Source organism: Chiloscyllium plagiosum, unplaced genomic scaffold, assembly GCF_037043375.1.
Source record: "Chiloscyllium plagiosum isolate Xiang-an unplaced genomic scaffold, Cpla_swu_hap1 HiC_scaffold_36, whole genome shotgun sequence".
Taxonomy (NCBI): Eukaryota; Metazoa; Chordata; class Chondrichthyes; order Orectolobiformes; family Hemiscylliidae; genus Chiloscyllium; species Chiloscyllium plagiosum.
In genome coordinates, this window is record NW_028270174.1 from 25,110,800 (window position 1) to 25,133,874 (window position 23,075).

Genomic DNA, 23,075 nt, shown 5'->3' on the forward strand with positions numbered 1-23,075 from the left:
ATTTCAACTGAAATTTCTGCAGGTATTAATAAATGACATGACTAAGAGTTGTACATATCTAACATTCCTACTGTTACTCAGAAGTGCCTTGTTAAGATAATGGGTTGGATATGATATCCTGAAATATGTTGACTTGTGAACCGTGTGTGAGCAGGTTGGCTGAAACTAGGGACACTGATCACTAATTTACAATTTTCTTTAAAGTCATTAGGCTGCATGTAAATAATTATCTTGGGTGAAATGGGTTAACAATTAATATCTTAACCACTCAAATGGACCATTGCTGACATTTTTGTTAAACTGTAATTTCAGATCCACATGTTTTTTAACTTTCCTGAAACGCACTAATGAAAATAATTTGAGTACACAGTGGCATGGAAGGTATTGAAACCAACCAAAACACCTGTATTTACTGATTTTTATAGCTTTTTTAAAAAAGTCTGCTTGTGGGATAAAGATTTCTCACAGTTCCTTTGCTAAAATACTACATGACAACACTTTGGTGGTCTCTTGGATGATTTGAAGGTTTGGTGGCTCAGAGGATGTTCCATGATAATCATTCTGTGGCAGTCCAGTGTGTCAATGATTTTGTACCTCAAAACGGATACTTTCTTGATTGTTGTTTTAAAAAAAAAAATCCGGTTCACTAAAGTTCTTTCTGGAAGCTAATCTGCCACCTTTCCGATATCTAATGTTCATGCAACCTCAAAACTACATCTGTATTGCTGAAGCTTAACTCTCCACTGAAATGGACCAGCAAGTCACTCAAAGGGAAATTAGGATGGGCTAAACATGCTAGCCTTTCCAATGATGCTCACAGCCATGAAAAAAATGCAGAAAGATTTTAGCCACGGTGAGCCATACCTGTGCAAAATTTCCCCACGTTAGTGGGAGAAACTGTAGGAGCTGCTAGGCGCATAGCAGAGACCTTTTATAAAGAAATCAAGGGCCTTATTCAATCACTACTGGTATTCATCAACTGGCAGGAAAGTTCTCATGCAGGGAGCATGACAAGCAAACCATTTTATGATTGCTTGCAGGCTTCTGAGGATGTCTCTTATCAGATGCTTAATACCTAGTGAGAGACCTGGTGTCAGGAACAGGAAAGTCCACTGAGAGCTGACTGTTGCTATGTCTTACAGTGAATATATCAGCATATCATTGAGACACACTTATGGTATCATCACCTTATCATAGCACGTGATCGGAAGTCATAGAGCTTGCATATTATGGCTTTACTCCAGATTACATGACGCATGACATGCTAAAAGTGCTTTCCTGTTCATAACACTAATGTTAATACTTAATCTTAGTCCAAGCAGATGAGAAATGCAATGTTTATGTATAATGTTTAGCTGCAATATACATCTATTAGTTTATTTAACACCACAACATCAAAGTCCAGTTTCTCTTGTTGTGAAGGAGTTGAACTCATATCATGGTTAGCAATGGTGGCCACTGCAAAAGATTCAAGGTTCTCAAATATGGTAGATATTTAGAAAACTTATTGAAGACTAACTAGAGAGCAGTTTGAATAATCAGAGATTTTAAACAATTAGCAGCATCAGTTTCTGTGAGTACAGGCAGCAACACAGATCTGTAGGCTAAGAATTGGCCATAAAGAAGTCAAAACTAATTTCTTTCTGACTTGAATATAACTTCAAGATATAAGAAATTCTGAATAGTACCTAATTTTAAAATATACAGGCTAACATTACAAATACAACACAAACTGAAGATTACTGACCATACTGAAGTTCTTCTTCTCTATCTTTAAAAATACAGATTTTTTAGACTGTTAAGTGGTCATAAAAGTATTACTCTAAATGCCCCTAGACAAAAAAACTCAGTTTGACCTCAAGAAAATAGCAGCTTTCTATATTAAGAAGGCTTCCCTGTATCCAGATGACAGTCACTTACACTAATTCCTTTCTCAAAAAAACTGTCACAAACTGTCACTAACACAAAGTCTTGCAATATCATCTTCAGGCAGAAGTCTGTTCCATCAAAACTGTAAAGTCTTAGTTAGGAAAGAAGTAACAGTTTTAAAGAGTTCAAGATCAGTAAAAAGCAATCTGAAAAGTCCTAAAACCAGGAGAACAGATGTTATAATCTACACTGGTAGAAAGAACACACATCTTAAATTGAACATTGCAAAGATTTTTGATGGTAGAATCATAGATAACAGAGAACTCAGCTCTGGATTAGATAGTACTCATTAACACCTTTTACTGAACTAATCCAACAACATAGTCCAGTTGTCTAACAGTCAACTCCAACTCCTTCAAATTGCATGTTTGGATTGTTCTTTTAAACATTAGATTTGGGATTGTGCAATTCAGGGCATCATAATGGAGAAAGTGAGAACTGCAGATGCTGGAGCTCAGAGTCATAAACTATGGTGCTAGAAAAGCACAGCTGGTCAGACAGCATCTGAGGAGCAGGAGCTTCGATGATTCGAGCATCAGCCCTTCATCAGGAATGTTCCTTGGATGCTGCCCAACTGGCTGTGCTTTCCAGCACCAAACCTTTTGACTTAGGCATAAAAATACCCATTTCCACCATCTGAATGGTGTGGTGTTCCATTGTTGCATGTTTGATTGTGCAGTCTGGTAGTCAATCAATGCTGACTGTGCTTTATTGTTTAAAACTGTGCATGGATTTAGAACAAGGTAAACAGATAGCATAACATTGACTGTAAGCTACAGTTGCAAAACAATATTGATTACGGGCATGTTGTGATTTCAGAGTTATTTTAAAACTGCTATAAATGAACATCTTTGTATACTCAGAAACTAGCAATATTTCTGTATTGTTCTGAGATGCTAGACAGAATTGCATCAAATTGTAGTTACAGTCCATAAAGGATCATGGGCATATTTCCAAGTGGGGAGGCAGGCATCCATAAACTACCACAGCCCAAACAGCGATTCAACGTCATTCAACATGCTCGTCATCCAGTCAACTGAGCTAAGTGAACTCCACCCTCCCTCAACCCCTTCCACCCTGCACACACCACCCCCCCCCCCCCCCCCCTTACATCAGTGCCCCCTGCTTTGAGAGAAATATAAAAACAACTGGTAAGCTGCAAACAAAATGCTAATAAATTTGTTGTGTTAATAAAAACCACTGATAGATGCACTTAATACATTTCTGGGATCCCTGCATAATCTCAAACTCCCTTGTGCAGCTGCATGTCAAAATCTAGACAAATCTTTTGCTCATTTAATGACTTTTTTCAAATGCTTAACAGGGATTCAGCTGGAAGACACATTCCTTCCATTTACCTGTCAAAACAAAAGACATTTTGCATACATTTTATCTGTGCCTACATTGTCCAGTTCTGATTAACAAAGCAGAGGAGGGGAAAAGTAAAAGGTCAATTTCGACACTTGCCCTAACCTCATACCTTATCATCCTCAAATGTGAATGAGTCATACAATGGACTAAAATAATGCTACTATCCTCCATTGCAAGTTATTACTTGGCGTGCCATTAGATTACCTCTTATAGACAAAGTATGAGACCTTTCCTTCATGAAGATGTAAGTATACAATTACCTGGATTGTATCAGTAAGTAGGTCTCTCTCACCTTTTAAGGTGCAGTCAAACAGCCCATTATCCTTGCCTGGTTTAAGGAAAAGCTAGTATAAGGCAGGAACAGGACTGAAGTTTTTTTCCCCCGGACTTCTAATGATTTTCTTTTGAGGCCACTGAAATCAACACCTGGACAATGGCTGGAAGGCAAAAATGTTGTAACAGTTTGACCAGGTTGAAGCCAATTCATGAAGTATGCAATTCCAAATATTAACATGAAATGCTGGAGAAACTCAATCAATCTGGCAACATCCTTGAAGAGAGGAACATATTTAATTCGATCTGACTCTTCTTCTGATGCTGAAGAGAGTAGTTGAAAAGTGAGGGATTTCATGCTGTAGTAAAAAATTGGGGGACAATTGGAATAGAACAGAATGTTAAAAAGTGAGGGAAATGGAGATTACAAGTTTTATATAAGAAAAGGCAAATTGAGTGATAGGGTTGTACAGAAGAGTGATAGGACCAGAGGAGATGTTAACAGGTATCCATGGCAATACGGAATCCCTATAGTGTGGAAACATTCAGCCCACACTGACCCCTCCCTATAGCTAAGCTACCCAATCTAAACATCCATTGACAATTTTTGCATGGCCAATCAACCTAGCCTGCACATCTATATACTGTGTGAGAAAACCCATACAGATACAGAGAGAGCGTGCAAACGCCACACAGATAAAATCCAGGTCCCTCGTTTAAGACACCAGAAGGTGGGGGAAGCAAAATGGAGGATAGAGTTCATGGTTTGAAATTTAGTGTCTAATGGGAAAATGAGGTATTGTTCATCTATCTTGCATTGGCCTTCAGTAAAACAGTACAGCAGGCTTAACAAAAGACTGTGAGCATTAACACACAATGGTGTTTTGAAATAGCAAGTGACTGGAAGGCTGGGATCATGCTTCCAAACTGAGAGGACATGCTCTGAAAGTTGGTGACTCAGTCAGGTTTTGATCTCCCAAATGTAGAGGAGACTGTATTGCTCACAAATATAGTAGAAGAGATTGAAAGGCGTACAAATAAATCACTGCTTCTCCTGGAAGGAGTGTTTAGGCTCTTTGGGCAGTAAGAAGGAGGAAGTAAAAAGGCAAGTGTTAATATCCTGTGGTGATATCGGAAGATGTTTGGAAGAGTGCTGAGGTATTCTAAGTGGATCATGTAGTGAATCATGATATCATGGAGGGAATGGTCCCTTCAGAAGAGGAGGTGATGGGAAGATGTTTGAAGGCAGTACATTCTGGAAGTGACAAATGACAGAGAGTGAATCTTCAGATACAGAGGAAGGTGAAGTGAGAAGCGACGACAAGGGAAACTCATTTGCAGTTCCAGGAGAGAGAGGAAAGGCTGAGAGCACCAATGGATAACGTCCACCACGGTGGGGGGATATCTCAATTAAGGGAAGACAAAGAAGCACTGTTGTGGAAGGCAGTTGTGACAGAGATAGAGAAACTTGAATGATGGAATTGAGTTCTTAGAGAAGGCAAAGTGTCAGGAAGCGAATCACAGAAACAATGGGAGCCCATTGGTTCATTATTGTTATCGGTTAACAACTTATCTCCAGAAATGGCGACAGATAAGACAAAGAATAGAAAAGGCAGGGATGTGTTAACTGAAGCTTAAAGGAGTTGAAACTTGGAAGCAAAATTATTTATCGTTTCAGTTCCAGACAAGCACAGGAAATAGCGTTGAGACTTTCATTGATGTATTAGATAGAATTATGGGAGAGGGATTGGAATAAGGAATGCTCCACAAACCCTCCAAAAAGACAGGCACAAGTAGGGGCCATGCCTGTACCCATGGCCACACATCTTTATGTGGAGGAAGTAAGACGAGTTAAATGAGAAATGTGACTTGAATATTTCAAATCTCTCATATCTTTCTGGAACTCTGCAAATGTTATCAACAACATAGATTTGGCTCAATCATTGGCCTGACATCAACACCATCAAAGATGATCTGGTGAGTGATTTGACACAGAATCTTTGGGGTTTGTCCTCCCTCATAGCCAATGGTCAACTCTCATCAGGATCAGGAGAGATCATTACACTTCCACAATAAATGGAATTTTAAGGGCTGCACAATCTGTGACTCTTTTCACATTTTGAATGAATGCATTTAGGAACACATTTAGAATTGAAAGCAATGCAGTTGACAACACACAGTACTGTGACCTGGCTGTTCAACATGGACTTGTAAAGCTGCAAGACGCCATACACAAGAAGGTCATTTGAGTTAGAAGGAACAGGATTTGCCTTCCAGGACCCTCATTGTAACCATGGATGTCCTATTCCCTAATCAAATGTCCCAAGGTTCAGACTCCAAAGAACTTAATTCCCCACTCCTAAAGCATCAGTCTCCTTCTGCCTGTAATTCCAGATGCACCCAACTGAACAGCTAATAATTTCAACTGTGATCAAGAGGGACACCTGCCTAACAGACCATTGATTGGAGGTGAGCAGGTTTCCTGTATTATACCACCCTACCCATTGCCAGTACTTTGAAAATTGTGGAGGCATCAGGATTCTCAGAAGTTCGCCATGATCGTAATTTTCAAGTCTCACACACGTTACATCTCAACACAGTGACATTTGAAAATACAATTCTCTGTCAGTCTCTACCCTTTTTCAGTCTGTGTTCTACAATTCATATTATTGCACCATGGCCTGGAGTCCATAGACACCTACACAAAAATAAGTCTTAAAAACAACATCAATGCAGTACACAAAAAAACAATTAATTGAACTGATGCGCAATAGAAATTGCTCAAATAACAGTTTCCAATTACTGGTGATTCAAGAATTATAACAGCACAGTATTCCATCTCGAAACAGATTTGATTGCTGATAGTTTTTGGCATTAGATACAAAGACGTGCTCAAGAAAATATTATCACTGAATCGCCATAGTAACAGCAAAAAATGGCGAAGGAAAAAGAATGAATTGAGGCATTCCTGCAGACAGACCCATTAAGAAATATTTCTATTCTTTTTTTCAGATGGCTTGATTTTAATTTTATTCTCTGCAGGATTACATTATTATACAAATTATCATATGTAACAGCATAACTGATTTTAAATATCACTGAAGACAATAACCCAACATGGAAAATTGTGGACTCGTTTATCTGAAGTAGAACTAAGATTAATATACATACAGTTTCCTTTTATATTTGCTGTAATAATATTGAGAATCAACATTTGTCAATGTAGAAAAATTAGGATGTTCAAATGATATTAATTGTAGCAGGAAAGATGCTATCATTGTTTTATTAATTTTAACAGGATTTTTCCAAAAACATTGCTAAGACCATGTTTTGACTTGGACTGAGGTTATGCCAAATACTCAAAAGTTAGGAAAGGATTCTTACCATTGGAGCTAATTTATTTCTTGGAATTAGCTCTTAACCTCAGGAATAGGCTCCTGTACTTTTTCTAGTTATCATTGTTACCAGGAGCTGTATTGTAAAAACAAAGACTGCAGTGAGTAGATCCTGAAGTCAGTGCAAATATTCATTGAGATGTTATAATTAATGTGTGTAAGTTATATCACCTAATTATAGGAATGATAATATTACCTTGGAGATTGTATAGATGTGAGTGTGATTGTTTTGGCTACCAGGAATTTATATTAGAATGAAAGATGAAGTTTAGCTTGAAGAAATATTGGCAAGATCATGGGAATTAACAAAGCTGATCCAAGCAGATTACTCAGCATGGCAAAGGATTTAAGCACCAGAATGCATTAGCTTAAATCCAGAAAGTTAGGAAATTAAGAAGGTAGCCTTAGAAAACAAAACTATTTCTTGCAGTGTAGATGTCCAGGACTCATTAGATAACCTATAATTAGAAATAATTCACGAATAATAAGTGAGCAGTTATTTACAAATAGTTCCAGATTTTATTCTATCGTTCACCATGTCATAGGGACGATTGTAAATTTTAAAACTGAAATTGATAGATTTTTTAGTCAGACAAGGATATTAAGTTTTACAGTGGAAAGACATATTCTGTCCATTGATTCATTGTTGAAAGAGTTAAACTCTTTGCAGTATATGTTTCGACATGTATTCCTGTGCAACTAGTCACAACTTAATTTAAATACAGAAGTCAATATAATCCACAGATGCGGATCTATACAAATTTGAGGTGTAGACTTATTTTTTGCCTCTGACTTTAAAATTCAAGGTTATAGACTTAAGTGCAAATATTTTGGTTCTGATTTCTAGACTCGGAGTCATAGAGCACTGAAAGAAACCCTTTGGTCCAACCAGTCCATGCCGACCATAATCCCAAACTAAACTAGTCCCACTTGCCTGCTCCTGGCCCATATCACTCCAAAACTTTCTTATCCAACTGTTTTTTAAATATTATAAATGTACCCACATCTACCACTTCCTCGAAAAGTTCACTCCACATGCAAACCGTCCTCTGTGTGAAAAATGTGCCTCTCATGTCTTCTTTAAGTCTTTCTCCTCTCATCTTAAAAATATGCCCCATAGTCTAGTATTGGATCTAAAATTGTGCCATTTAGTATTCAAAAAAGGCTGCAACAGTGAGTTATGGTGCACAGAATAATTATTCTGTTTCAGTGTGTCACCTTCTATTCTCCAAACCTGGATTGGTATATGTGACTTTTACTGAACTGGTTGAACTCATATAGAGCTGTAAGCTTGGTTATAAACCTGATTGTCCCATTTTCTGTCAATACGTGCGACAAAATTCTTTACTCAGAGAGTAGTAAGGGTATGGAATGCGTTGCCTGCAATGGTAGTAGATTCACTACATTTAAGCCGTCATTGGACAGGCATATGGACGTACATGGAATAGTGTAGGTGGGATCGGCTTCAGATTAGTATGACAGGGCGGCGCAATATCGAAGGCCGAAGGGCCTGTACTGCTCTGTAATGTTCTATGTTTTATGTAAAATTAAATGAAACTAATCAACTTATTGCAGCTTGGAAAAGAAAATCATGTTTCTTTTATCACTGTTAAAATCAGAAAGGAGTGAAGGAGTTAATATTCTAATTTCAAAGATATCTTCTTTCCTGTGGTAAGGAGATATGTACACTGAGCATACTGCCCTGGAATATTCTTCTATAAAATGCTGTCAATAGTCACCAATATTCAGTTTGTGAGAAGATTTGTAGCTCGGGTGCTCATTGTTGTGGTTCTGTTTGCTGAGCTGGGAATTTGTGCTGCAGACGTTTCGTCCCCTGTCTAGGTGACATCCTCAGTGCTTGGGAGCCTCCTGTGAAGCACTTCTGAATTGTGTGTGTTGGGGTGATTGCAACACAAAAGAAGTTGCATCAAGACACTATTCAAAAGGGCCACAACACACTGCAGTATACCAGAACTGCAAAAAGAAGAAGAAAAACACCTATACAATGTATTCGCCAAAAACGGATACCCGCGCAATTTCATCAACAGATGCCTAAGGGAAAGACAACGGAACAATGACATACCGCAGCCCAAAGGACTAGCCACACTACCATACATCAAGAGCATTTCCGAACTGACAGCCAGACTACTGCGACCACTAGGACTCATAACAGCACACAAACTGACAGCCACTCTCAGACAACTCGCCAGAACAAAGGATCCGATACCCAGCATGAGAAAAACCAATGTAGTGTACAAAATCTCATGCAAGGACTGCACAAAACACTACATAGGACAAACAGGAAGACAGCTAATGATCCGCATCCATGAACACCAACTAGCCACCAATATGTGTGGCACAATAGACAACAATGGAAGAATATTGCACAGGCAACAGGAGTCCCATGGATAGAGCTGAGAGTGGGGGAGTACTCCCCCTTTGACACAGGACAGAATAGAGAAGCTGCATTCTGCTGGCAGGACCAGGCAAAGTGTGTCACTGGCGCTGTTGTCCTATTAAGGATGGTGACCTATTACAGAAGCTGCTGGCCCAACCAGCGACTGGGTATTCATCTGTGGAATGAGGACATATTGATGACTATGCACCCTCAAAGCCAGGGAATTCTTATCTGGAAGTGCCAGAGGTAGTCACACAGACCCTTTTAGTGGATGTACAGGGTTGTGTTGAGAATATAGGGTGACATTGATATAGTGGTGGCCATACCTATAGGAGCAGAAACTACACAAAACCCTGCTCTATTAAAACCACCTGAAAGCCACAGGTAGTAACTGACGGTCTTGCCATGCTGTGGCAGGCACTGCCAATGCTGGAAAAATGCCACCAAAGGTGGGTTAATTGGAGTCCAGGCTGATATCATTCCAGCAGCCAGAGATGAAAATTCTACTCGTACACCCGTCGTTCAAACTTTACATTAGTTATGAAAGTCTGACCTTTTAATCCCACATGAGGATTTCCTTAACCATGCTGACCCATGAACCCCTTATCCATTATGATGGTTAACTGGTGACACACTGATTATCTAACATAAACAGAGAAAATATTGAAAATATTCAGCAGCTCTGTAGCATCTGTGAAGAGAGAAACAAATTTAACATTTCAGGTCAAGGGCAGTCTCTGGAATGACTGACACAGGGAAACAGAGGTAGAGAGCATGGAGAGACTCCACATTGACAAAGTAACCATAGGCTACAATATCATTGCCAGGTTGATACAGTTGTTTATCTCTGAGTCACCAGGATTTGAACACTTAATCTCGACAATCAGCTAAAACTGGAGGACTTCTGCATTGTCAAAAGTGTCACTTCTCAAACTAAACATTACAGGGGAGCTGCCTGCTAATGTAAGTTCAAAAGGTTCCATGATGTATTTAGTGAAGGAAAAAAAATCTACCTATGTCCTGGTCAATACTCTTAAAGTAAAATATACTTTCATCATGAATAGGAAGGGTTTGGAGGGATATGGGCCAGGCGCTGGCAGGTGGGACTAGATTGGGTTGGGATATCTGGTCGGCATGGACGGCTTGGACCGAAGGGTCTATTTCCATGCTGTATATCTTTATTACTTTATGACTCTATCTCATTTATGCGAGTTTACTATGTGCAAAACTGACTAAACAATGTGACTAATTTAAAATTTAATTCATTCAATGTGAATCAATTTTAAATGTTCTGAGCACATGAAATGTCTTATATAAATGTTTCTTCTTTTTTTAAAAAGTGTAATAACAGGCTATTTGAATGATGTGTCCCTATTCCATATAGCACACCAAAGGTTTGGATATCAATTTCACTTTTCTTTATTTGATGCTTTTCACAGGATATAAAATGTATTAAGTGCAAGGTTTATGAGTCTTGGCAAAATTCTCTGGTCTAGAAATTCAAAAATGTTATTTTGGTTAGGTGGGGGTTTGCACTAAATTTGTCCCAGCAACAAGATAGGGAAGTCTGATAACCCCCAATACCAGGCTTCACCAACCCTTTGCCAGACTCTATGTAAAGATTCTCTCAATTTTCAAATGCCCCATCAATTGGTGCTCATTGAAATCAGCCAAGTTTACACTTTATAAAGTGTCCTCGGTAATGAGCTCTTCTGGTAATGTCCAATACATTGTGCCACATTAACATGATCCAAATTCAAGCTGCCCATTTATGAAAATCATAGAAAATACATTGTCTATGATTTTCTAACTCATATATTGAATAAATGCTCTGCTCTATTTGTGCAGAGCAATAATTGATCAAGCAACTTCCTGATCTGCATAGTTCATGTACATTACCACTACTAATTAAACCTTCATGTAATCTTTTATTTAACTGATCAATGAGGATCAGTCCTGATTTTATGACTGGCTCACTACATCAACTGGTGCAGACTAAATCTTGGCTTCACAATTCGGTCATCAGAGCAAATACTCCACACCAAAGAAATCTGTTAAAAAGCATTGGCTCAGGAAAGCAGAACACCAGCTTGATTATACTTGGATTCTCTTTTTTTTGTGATTTGTTGTAACTTATTACTCAACAAGTTATTAAATGACAAAGATTCATTAGAAAATACATATTTTACAACCCATATAATTGGTACATATTTCAGCTTCAGTACATTGTAATTCTTCAATGAGTTATTTTACATATTTATGAATATGAATTGGCAGTATCAAATTAATGCTTTAGAGCAATACCTCCCTCCGTTAACAACTTCTCCAAAGAAGTAGGTGAGGGTTAAAGGTGGTCTCATATTTATGTAAAAGCTACAAGACTACTCATCCATGTTTTGCCTCGATTGAAGCATAATTAACCTTCCAAAAAATAGGTCCAGTCATTCCTCAAGCCAACAGATTAAAGCAAAACATTTGTTTATTTGCTAAGGACTCATTAAAGATTCCAATATTTTGGAGCATTCCAAGTTACACATTGGATTTTGATCCACTTTTCTGTTACAGTTTCCAGCACTATGTTCAATGTCATCAGAAATAACAGTGCAAATGTGGGTAGGTGTATTTACATGAGGTGATAAAGCTTTTGTTACATCCATTTGTCATATTTCCCAGCATTTTCATTACGGTAATGCTTGCCATAATTCAGGTATGACTACAACGTCAAGCAGGAATGACAAAAGTTAGCTTAAACTAAAGGTTAGCAGAGAGAGAGAGAGAGGAGACATGAAATATTATTTGCTTTATTGGCCTAATGTCAGTTTATGAGGGAAGGCAGTTATATTGTTTCTGCTTCCAGGATACATTTTTGACTCTTTATGTTGCTTAAAGTTGTCCAACGCTGCAGCAGCATGTTCATTTCCCATCCAGCATTGCAGCAGGATCAAATTCCCACAAGAAGCCATCAAGAACAATTTGGATTTATGTAGTGCTTTCAATGGAATAAAAAAGTCCCAAGGTACTTCACAGCAGCAATATAGCAAAAGCTTGTTACTGAGCTGCATGAGGTGATATTAGGACAAATAGTCGAATGTTTGGACTAAATGGGGTGTTTTATGGACTGTCTTAAAGGAGAATAGAAAGGTAGGAGATGGAAATTCAGAACTTAGCGTTCAGGCAGCTGAAGGAACAACACAAATTCTGGAGCAATTAATGGAGATACTCAAGAGGAAAGAATTATAAGAGGTGACAATATGAATTTGAGGCCATAGTCAGAACAACTGAGATCTTATGAAATGAAAGATTAGGCTCAAGAGGCAGAGTGGTTGACTCCTGATGATAGTTCATATGTTTATACGGAGACACACAGCTGTCTTGGCGGTTGCAAGGCTGAAAGGATTTACAGAGAAAGAGAAAGTCAAGGCTCTGGAGCGAGATTTGGGAACAAGATTGAGAATTTTAAAATGAAGGTGTTGTAGATAGAAGTCAAATTGCACAAGGTAAGGGTTGGAAAGGATTTAGCCCAATTAAGGGCAGAAAGATCAGAGTTTTGCTTTACCTCACCTTTACAGCAAATAGAACGTGGCACACCAGCCAGAAGCACATTAAAATAGTCACAGATATAAGAAACAAAAACATGGATGAGGGTTTCAGCATCAAAAACCCCTGAGATACGGGTAGAATTCAGACAATGCCATGGAGGTAGAGTAGATAGTTTTACTGATAACAAGGAAAAAAAGATGAGAGGCATACTCCTGGGTCAAAAAAGAGGTCAAGGTTGCCAACAGACTGGTTCAGCCTCCAACTGTTTCCAGAGAGAGCCGTGGAGTCAGCCATTATTTACTCAGAGAGCAGTAGGGGCATGGAACGCACTGCCTGCAACAGTTGTAGACTCACCAACTTTATGGGCATTTAAATGGCCGTTGGATAGGCATATGGACGAGAATGGAATAGTGTAGGTTAGATGGGCTTCAGATTAGTTTCTACAGGGCAGCGCAACATCGAGGGCCTGTACTGCACTGTAATGTTCTATATTCTGTATTCTATATTCTATAAGTGAATGGTGTTAGCAATGGGGACGGAAGCCAATGTTGAGTTGGAGGAAATACTTGTTAAAACAATCAATATGACAATGCCTCTGTGACCCAATATTTCTTTTTGAAAATTATTCTGGAGTATTTGACAGAATATGTACAAGTTCATGGTAGTCCTTCTCACAAAAGTGGACTAATAATTTCAGTAGACGGGAGATTCTATTCTACTGCAGTGTGAATTAAATAAGTATACATATAAAGGGTTAGAACAGGAACAAGTTGACATCCTTAAAAGCTTAATGTTGTGAGATACGGTTTAAGCATTTAAGCTTGAACCTTAAACAATCAAAGAATCCATGTCAGCAAAAATGACTGTAGAGGCACCTTGTACTCCCTAAGGTCTGTCTCATCCTTGGCAGCAGATGAGAGGGTAACAATAGGTTGTTGCAGGCTGGATAAGAGAAAGACCTGGAACAGAAGATTTCTATTCATTGAACAAGAATGAAATGCTAACAATGTGAGTGTATAAAGGTAGATGATTTTCTCAATGCATTGGACAGACATTGGACTGAGGTCAGACAGAGAGAGAGCAAAGCCTGGCTTGATGTCATATTCACAGAGAAGTTTGGAAAGTAGGGGCAACAAATTATACTTCATCCTGTTACTTTCCAGTTTTCTTCACAAATGCTTATAATTGATTCAGAATGTTTTTGTTCTGTCTTTGCATTCTAGTATTCGTACAATTCAAATAGTTTCTCAAAATGTTTGTAACATTAGCAATGAAACACTTCATATCTTAATCACAAAGGAAATCAATGAACTCCTATTTTTGGCAGTTGCTTGCAAATAGAATCCGGCAATCCCTCAATTGAAAATGTACTAATAGAAGCAGGAGTAGATCATTTGGCCCATCAAACCTGCTCTGCCATTCATTAAGATCCTGGCTGATCTATCCATCACCTCAGTTCCCCCTATCTGCATCATCCCCATGACCCTTAATTCACATGTTATGCAAAAACCCATCCAACTGTGTCTGAAATATATTTAATAAAGCTACCTCAACTGCTTCCTTGGGCAGAGAATTCCATAGATTCACTACTCTCTGGGAAAAGCAGTTCCTCCTCATCTCTATCCTAAATCTATTCCTCCTAATCTTGCGGCCATGTCCCCTAGTCCTAGTCTCAACCCCACCAGTGAAAACAACTTGCCTGCCTCTATCTCATCTATCTCTTTCATAATTACGTATGTTTCCATAAGATCCCCTCTCATTTTTCTAAATTCTAGTAAGTACAATTGCAGCTGGCTCAACCTCTTCTCATAAGGTAACCCCCTTATCTCCAAAATCAACCTGGTGAACCTCCTCTGCACTGCCTCCAAAGTCAGTATATCCTTGCTCAAGTAAGGAGACCATAACTGCGCACAATACTCCAGATGCGACCTCACCCAAATGCAGCAGAACCTCCCTGCTCTTAAATTCAGTCCCTCCAGCAATGAAAGCCACTATTCTGTTTGCCTTCCTGATTACCTGTTGCACCTGCAAATCAACTTTTAGTGATTCACATATGAGCACTCCTAAGTCCCATACAGCATGCTGCAATCTTTCACCATTTAAATAATGCTCTGACTTACTATTTTACTCCCAAAGTAGATAACCTCACATTTTCCAACATTGTACTCCATCTGTCAGACCCTTGCCAACTCACTTAATCCAACTAAATCTCTATGCCGACCCTCTATATCTTCTGCACCATTTGCCTTTCCACTCAATTAGGTGTCATAAGCATACTTGGATAGGTTACACTCGGTCTCCTCTTCCAAATCATTTATATATATCATGAACAGATGCAGATCTCTGTACTGCTCCTCCTCTCAACAGCCAGTGGACCTCAGCTTGATCAACAACATAGCATGATCAGATCATATGCTGAGTGACTTTCACAAACAGACTGCATGAGATTTAATGTACTTCGCAAATGATGTGACTTGGTGCAATACATCATCTCGATCTGTATTCTGTTCCTTTGTAGCCAATTGCTCTCTATGAATCATGTAGTGAGTCCCTCAGCATACACATCAATCTGAGATGCAAAGTCAGGCGTATATTTCAGGTACTCCACAGGTATTGATTCCTGATCATATGCAATTGCCTCAACTCTCTGCTTCATGGTGTTGTTTGAGAGAGGCACTGCTGCATGTTGCTTGGTCTGTGCTTCCCCAAACGTTATTTCAAGTGTTTTGATTGCAGCAGGTAAAATTGAAGTTTCTGCAATTGTGTGAAGCTTCTTGGTCTGGGCAACACTGACAGCTCTCCTCAACAGATGCTCTTTAAGCTTGTTTGGACGTACCTACTGACCCTTTTAGGTAAGACTGTTGCTGTGACAGCTTGTATTTATGGGATTGAAAAAAATATTTGATTTCCCAGTGTGGTCCCTATGAGCTGTCCTAGAGTGTTGCTTCAGTATATTCGGCAGCATGCTTTTATTGGACATCATTTGTGGGTAAATGAGGGATTTCAGCGTACCTTTGATCTCACTGAAACACTTGTGAACCAGTTGTCAAGGAAACTATCATCAAATGTGATGATTCCTACTTCTTACTTCCTAGTTCTTACACATACAGATATATTTCCTACTTTCTTGTTTCCCATTTCTAGATGAGTCAGAAGACTCAATACGAGATTTGGAAAAGCAACTAAAGATATAACCAATGGTGTGATCACCTAGCAATTAAAATAGTTGGACTTTAACTTATACTTATATTAATATAAATCACAAAAATCTAAAAGATAACACTGAGTCACTTGCTCATGTTCTCTCCCACACTCACTAATTTATGCACTCACTCACTCTCTGCAACACATCCCCACCGACTCACATTCTCTTATGCATTCTCATTTCTACACTCTGTGACACACATACTCACAAAGTCTTTGTTTTAACTCAGTGTCAAGAAGTGTGGCACTGGAAAAGCACAGCCAGTCAGGCAGTATCTGAGGCGCAGGAGAGACGTTGGTTCAATCATAAGCTCCTCATCAGTCATTTGCTCAGCGACTGACTCACTCACTTACACTGATTCACTCAATGCCTGACTTACTCATACTTTTATACACTCATAGGTAAAACCGCCATTTGCTGGCAGTTTACATTTAAGGGTAGGCCTTCGAAGTCAGGATGGGAAGGAACCATTTGGTGCTAGGCTTCTTTGGGGAAAAGATGTTTGCATCAAAGGTGGGCCAAAGTAACAATTTGCAGCCAGAATGACTTGGGAAGTGGGCTTCATTAAATTTCATCAGCAAACCCCTCAGGAGTTAGTGAGTCATGATTTGGGAAACCCTGGGCCGGCTGGGAAACAAAATTTGTCAACAGTGAAATCCACGGATAAATGCCTGAGACTACAGTTCTAGGGATGCCTGCCATCAAACAGTGCACAATGCCAGGAGTGACTTGTAGTCTTGCAAGGTGGCTTTAAGAAGTGATCTGGAAATAGATGAAGAAAGAATCATCTAAGTATGCACTGATAACTTTTGCACTTCCAGCCTGCCAATAATAACCAATATTATGAAGGCTTTGGGATTCAAATTTCAAGATTCATTCATGCATGTCTGAAATTAGTTAAAAGTCATCAGCAGACAAGTAAAGGAAATTGAGCATCGTGGGTGAAAAAATGAAGGAACATTGGAGCAGTTAATGGCTTTTCATTTCCGTGAAGCCTCACTGCCATTATGTACAATTATATAAATAACAAAAAGAACTAAATTGGACTTTAAAAATCAATTCATGTTTCATGCTTTGTGTCCTTGACATATTCTGTTGTCTAGGGAATTAAACACAAAAGAAATGCATTACATTTAATGGAGATTAATAATTATTGGCAATATTGATGAATCATTCTAATTCTGCTTGTCCTTGAGTCCGAATACCCCAAATGTCAATGAAACACAGAAGATGTTGTTACAACAGTCTCACCTAAAAGTGAATTGATGAGAATGAAAAATTCTATCCAGTAACCAAAGCATATCCACAAAATTCAACACCCAGGCTTCTACAAAATCTCAAGAGGAGTCATGAAGAAAGAAAAATGATCTTGACCCTAACACCATCATCTTTCAAGCACTCTGGGTAAAAGTAAATCAGGTTAGGGATAGCCTAAATGTTGTACTCTGAAAACTTTGATGTTGCAACCTATAGGCTAGTGACTTCATCAGTTATGGATCTATGATGTCCATTTCGAATAACCATGTTGATTTTTAAAATGGACTACGCCAATGCATGGGATATCATCCCCAATGTAAGGTATTATCTTTAGTGAACTAGAACATAGAATATTGAACTGTACAGCACAGGCCCTTCGCCCCTCAATGTTGTGCCAGCCTTTTATCCTACTCTAAGATCAGATTAACCTACAAACCCTTCATTGTACTATCTTCCATGTGCCTATCCAAGAGTCACTTAAATGTCCCTAATGTATCTGACAAACTAGATCTCATTATGCCAGCTTCCTGAGTACATCACATATAAGTTCCAAAAAGGTTTCATATTTGGAATGGCTCAATGCTTATTTTGCCAAAAATGCATGTTGTTCATTCCAAATGGGTTAAGTCACTTGGATGGAAGTAAAGGCTTCAGTTTTGCTGACTACATCCACGTAATGTTCAGGTCTATCACATGTACTGCCTGACTGAGGTTTCTAAACTATAACATGGCAGTTACCTCCTGGACTCCTATTGATTGCTGACATATAAATAGTCCAGAGCCGAATGCTTGCAGAAGCTCCTGGCCTGTGAGAATTGCTTTAAACTTGTGTCCTGCTTCTAGTAAAGTATTATTGATGCCCTCCTTTAATTTTCCAGAAGCATTTCTCAGAAGGATTTGATGGGTGGTGAGGTAATGATCAGTTTCATTCTATGAGCTACATTTGATGAAAACACATTCTGTACCTTTGCAATGACACTTTCCTATATGTTATTTGATCACTCTTTGGTGCATGTGCTTAAGCATATCTAACCTAAAGTTGTCACAAACTCTACATTGTTCTTCCAAAATCTGAATTACCCCATCAGGACCTTTACACATTGTCAGAGATATTGGATATTTTATTCTTCTTAATCCTTCAGTGCCCAAAACCAAGATGCCCTGTCATTCTTTGTTAGCTATTTGCATGGTTAAGCTTTTCTAAGTTTATTTTGGCTTCTCTGTTCCTTTTTTATTTGTGCAGCTTTACAAGTTGGTGCTCATTTAAAAGTTGCTGATTTGTGCCTGTAGGTGGTATACACAGCGAGAAATGAACAGCAATAGAATTATAGAATTGTAGAAATTTACAGCATAGAAACAGACCCTTCTGTGCAACTCGCCCATGCCAACCAGATATCCTAAACTGGTTTAATCCCATTTGCCCACACATGGTCCATATTCCTCCAAACCCTTCCTATTCATATACCCATCCAGATGCCTTTTAAATGTTGTAATTGTACCAGCCTCCAACACTTCCTCTGTCATCTCATTCCATACACATACCATCTTCTGCATGAAAATGTTGCTGCTTAGGTGCTTTTTAATTTTTTCCCCACTCCCCAAAACTATGTCATCTAGTTCTGGACTCTTTACCCCAGGGACAAAAAAAACTTGTCTATTTACCATATCCATGGTCCCTCATGATTTCATAAACCTCAATAAGGTCACCCCTCAGCCTCTGACACTCCAGGGAAAACAGCCCCAGTCTATTCAGCCTCTTCCTACAGCTCAAACTCTCCAGCCCCATAGTGTCACACATTTTTAACATATTAGTTGCCATCTCAGAAAAAAAAATGCATTCAACTGACACCTGGACAAGAGGAGGGACTGTTTTGTGTATGTTTTTAAGTGCTTCCTTCCTGAAGATCACATTCTTGGATCACAGTTGTCTTTCAGCACTTTTCAACTGCAGTTTTTTTCTATTTAAAAGTGAGGGAGAGGTCACATACCTACTATGTTTCAGTCTAGGTTTAGTTCTGATTGTTGCACTCTAGTTTTGGTTGTAGTTGTAATGTCAGCTGTGAACTCAGACAGATGGTTGTTGATTGTTAGGAGAAAAGACGTTTCATAACTGTAGAGCTGCTTCTCATTTTCAGCCTTTAGTGCCACCTTATTCCAAAAAACCAGCTGTTACAAATAGTATTTGCTACTCACTTACAGTCACTTTGATGCACTTTGTAGTTTTCTACATATTAGTCCACATTACATATATACCACAGAAAATCAGTCTCTTGTTGAGTCAGGTATCTTGAAGTTTATTTGTTCATGGGATGACGGCATATCTGGGTTGACCTAAATTTGTTGCCTATCCTTAATTGCCCAGAGAACAGTTAAAAATCAACATCATTGCTTTGTGTCTGGAGTCACATGAAGGTCAGAACTGGTTAAGGGAAGCAGATTTCCCATCCCAAAAGATATTAGTGAGCTAATGTTTCAATGACAATTGACAATGCTTATATGGTCACCATTAGGCCAATTCTTTTTATTCCATATTTTTATTGAATTCAGATAAACATTAACATCACCCAAAACATTGGCCTGAGGTTTTCAATTGCTATTCTAGTCACATTATCAATACACCAATGCTTCCCCACTTTACACAGCAACATTTTCAAAGAGCCTGGCTTCTGTGCTCACTGCTGTTATTGTCCATTAAATATAAAATGCAGACTGACTGAAGAAATAAAGTCACTCCATTACACAGAGAGGGTGATCAAAGATGATTTATATAAAGAATGTCTCATGTTGTAATATTATGCAATTGTCTTAAAGGTACAGGCCTGTCTGGTCTGTAATATATGCTATAATGCAAAATAATACAAGATAAAAGTACCTGCCTTTTGTATGAAATAATGACTGCCCTGGCTTAGTAGACAGACAGGATGCTGGAAGAACACAGCAAGCCAGGCATCATCAGGAGGTGGGGAAGTTGATCTTTCAGGTGTAACCCTTCTTCATGCCATTAATATCGCTGTTAATGCATGATTCACTCTTTCACTACTTTTGACATTGCATTACTATTCCAATATTGTCATTCACAAACTTTACTACAGCAGCCTTTTGCAAGTGTTAAAAATTCAACAACATGCTTAAACCAGGGAACGTAAAGTGTGAAACATACTGCCATATTATTATAGGGGATTTGTTACCTCAGTTGACAACCAATTAGTGAAGCTAACAGCACAGGTTTATTTACTGCACTGGCTGAGGTTACCATGAAGGACTGTCTTTCTGAACCTTGTTTCTCACTTGAGGTGTGTTGACCCTTGGATTAGGCTACCAACAATCACCACTCTCAAATGAGAGAGCAGTCAGTGGAACTATGGAGACTAAAGTTATTATGAAACCACAGGATAGATATTAGGTTACCTGGTTGGTCTATGAAATGGAAGCAGTGAGCTCCTTGTGCCAATCCCCAAACTCTGGATGGGTGTGATGGGGGAAACCAGAGTTGCAATGACCCAAAATGGTTTTGTGCAATCCGTGGCAAGTAGAAACAAAAATAATAAATAAGAAATGACAGGAGGTATTTAATGGGTGGCCAATCCATTTTTCTTGTTACACGTAAGGTATCTACCTACAGTAACATCTTGTGTACATTTACCTTTTTTTCCAGGAATATTAGAATCTCTGCAGTAAGGTACTGTGATGCACTGTGGAAGCAATTTATTGCCTAGTTGTCTCACTGATATAATCGTACTGTCTTAATAATCACTTCTGAGCAACAATTCCAGGCATCACTGATAGAATAAGCATCCTAACAATATTAAGGAGATCACAATCTCAGTGGTCTGTGCAACCTAAACATTTTCCTATTCAGTCACCACTGAAGAGATATTTTAACATTAGTTGCCTACATAAATGTAATACAGATTCTTCATTCTAGTGATAATGCATGAAGGCGAAGACAATATTCCTCACGGGGTATCCTTAGTCTATCAACAGAGAACAGTTCATTTCTAAAATGTATTTATCATATTAAAAAAATTGGTTCTATTTTAACAAAAGATGTTTAGACATGTTATAACAAATACTGTCAAGAGGTTTCAAACAAACATAATGAGAGCTGAAACTATTTAATATTGTACCCAAGCATAATAAAAGATAATAATTGGAGTGAAGTTGTTTAACAACTGTTTGAAGGATAAAGTGCTGTTGGCATTAAAAAAATAATTGAAGCACATCAACCATCCATCGACTGAGGGTTGCAGCTGCACGACATTGAATGAGTCATCTTCACAGCAAAACTGAACAGATAGAATACAACGAATACACAAGCTGTAGGTAAATTCCACAGTGTTACAATGACATAGTGCAAAGGTTATGTGAGCACTCAATCTGCACCATAGAAAGAAATTATTTAACTCATCAAAATTTTGAAAACTAATCCCATTTCCTTTCATATAATGACATAAGACTGGTCAACAGAGTGCACTGCTGTAATAAGAAGCATCCGCTAACAGCATACAGGACTTTCACCTTTATTAATCAGGTCCTGTTCAAACAGCTTTCATGGATCACTGCTTTGTTGTAACATTATGAATTCCTGGTTTCTTGCAGATCTGATTAAATAATGGAGATATGGAAACGGAAGGAAAAGACCAGCTGGTCCATAAAATGGTCATATGCTCATGGTCCAACTTATGCATCAACACCCACAACCTTCTCCCATTGCTTCACAATCACTCCTTCCCTGAATTTCCCACAGACTCCCAAGCCCATTAATGACCCAACATCAGGTGCATGCATGTGAGTTTACTTCCATCCAAGCACTTTACTTGATGTGCCAATGTTTTTGTTACCCACTGTAACATAAGAAAATGGGCACAGCTGTCTTGGTATTGGAGACTGCTCGCAATTCAAAGGATGGCTAGAAAATGGGAAGCCTTCAAAAATGAGATAACGAGAGCCCAGAGATAACATATTTCTGTTAGGGTGAAAGGAAAGGCTGGTGGGTGTAGGGAATGTTGGATGAGTAGAGAAATTGAGGTTTTGGTTAAGAAAAAGAAGGAAGCACGTGTGAGGTATAGACAGGAGAGATCGAATGAACTCTTAGAAGAGTATAAAGGCAGCAGGCAGAGGGAAATCAGGAGGGCAATAAAGGGACATGGTATCGCTTTGGCAAATAGGGTTAAGAAGAATCCAAAGGGATTTTATAAATACATTAAGGACAAAAGGGTAACTAGGAATATAATAGGGCCCCTCAAAGATCAGCAAAGCAGCCTATGTATGGAGCTGCAGGAGATGGAAGAGATTCTAAACGTGTATTTTGCATCAGTGTTTACTGTTGAGAAGGACATGGAAGATATGGAATGTGGGGAAATAGATGGTGACATCTTGAAAAATGTCCATATTACAGAGGAGGAGGAGCTGGATGTCATGAAATGCATAAAAGTGGATAAATCCTCAGAACCTGATCAGGTGTAACCTAGAACTCTGTGGGAAACTAGAAAAGTGATTTCTTGGTCTCTTGCTGAGATATTTGTATCATTGATAGTCACAGGTGAGGTGCTAGAAGATTGGAGGTACCAGTATTTCAGAATGTGGTAAGGAAAAGCCAGGGATCTACAGACCAGTGAGCCTGACATCAGTGATGTGCAAGTTGTTGGTACAAATCCTGAGGGACAGGATTTGCATGTATTTGGAAAGGCGAGGCCTGATTAGGGAT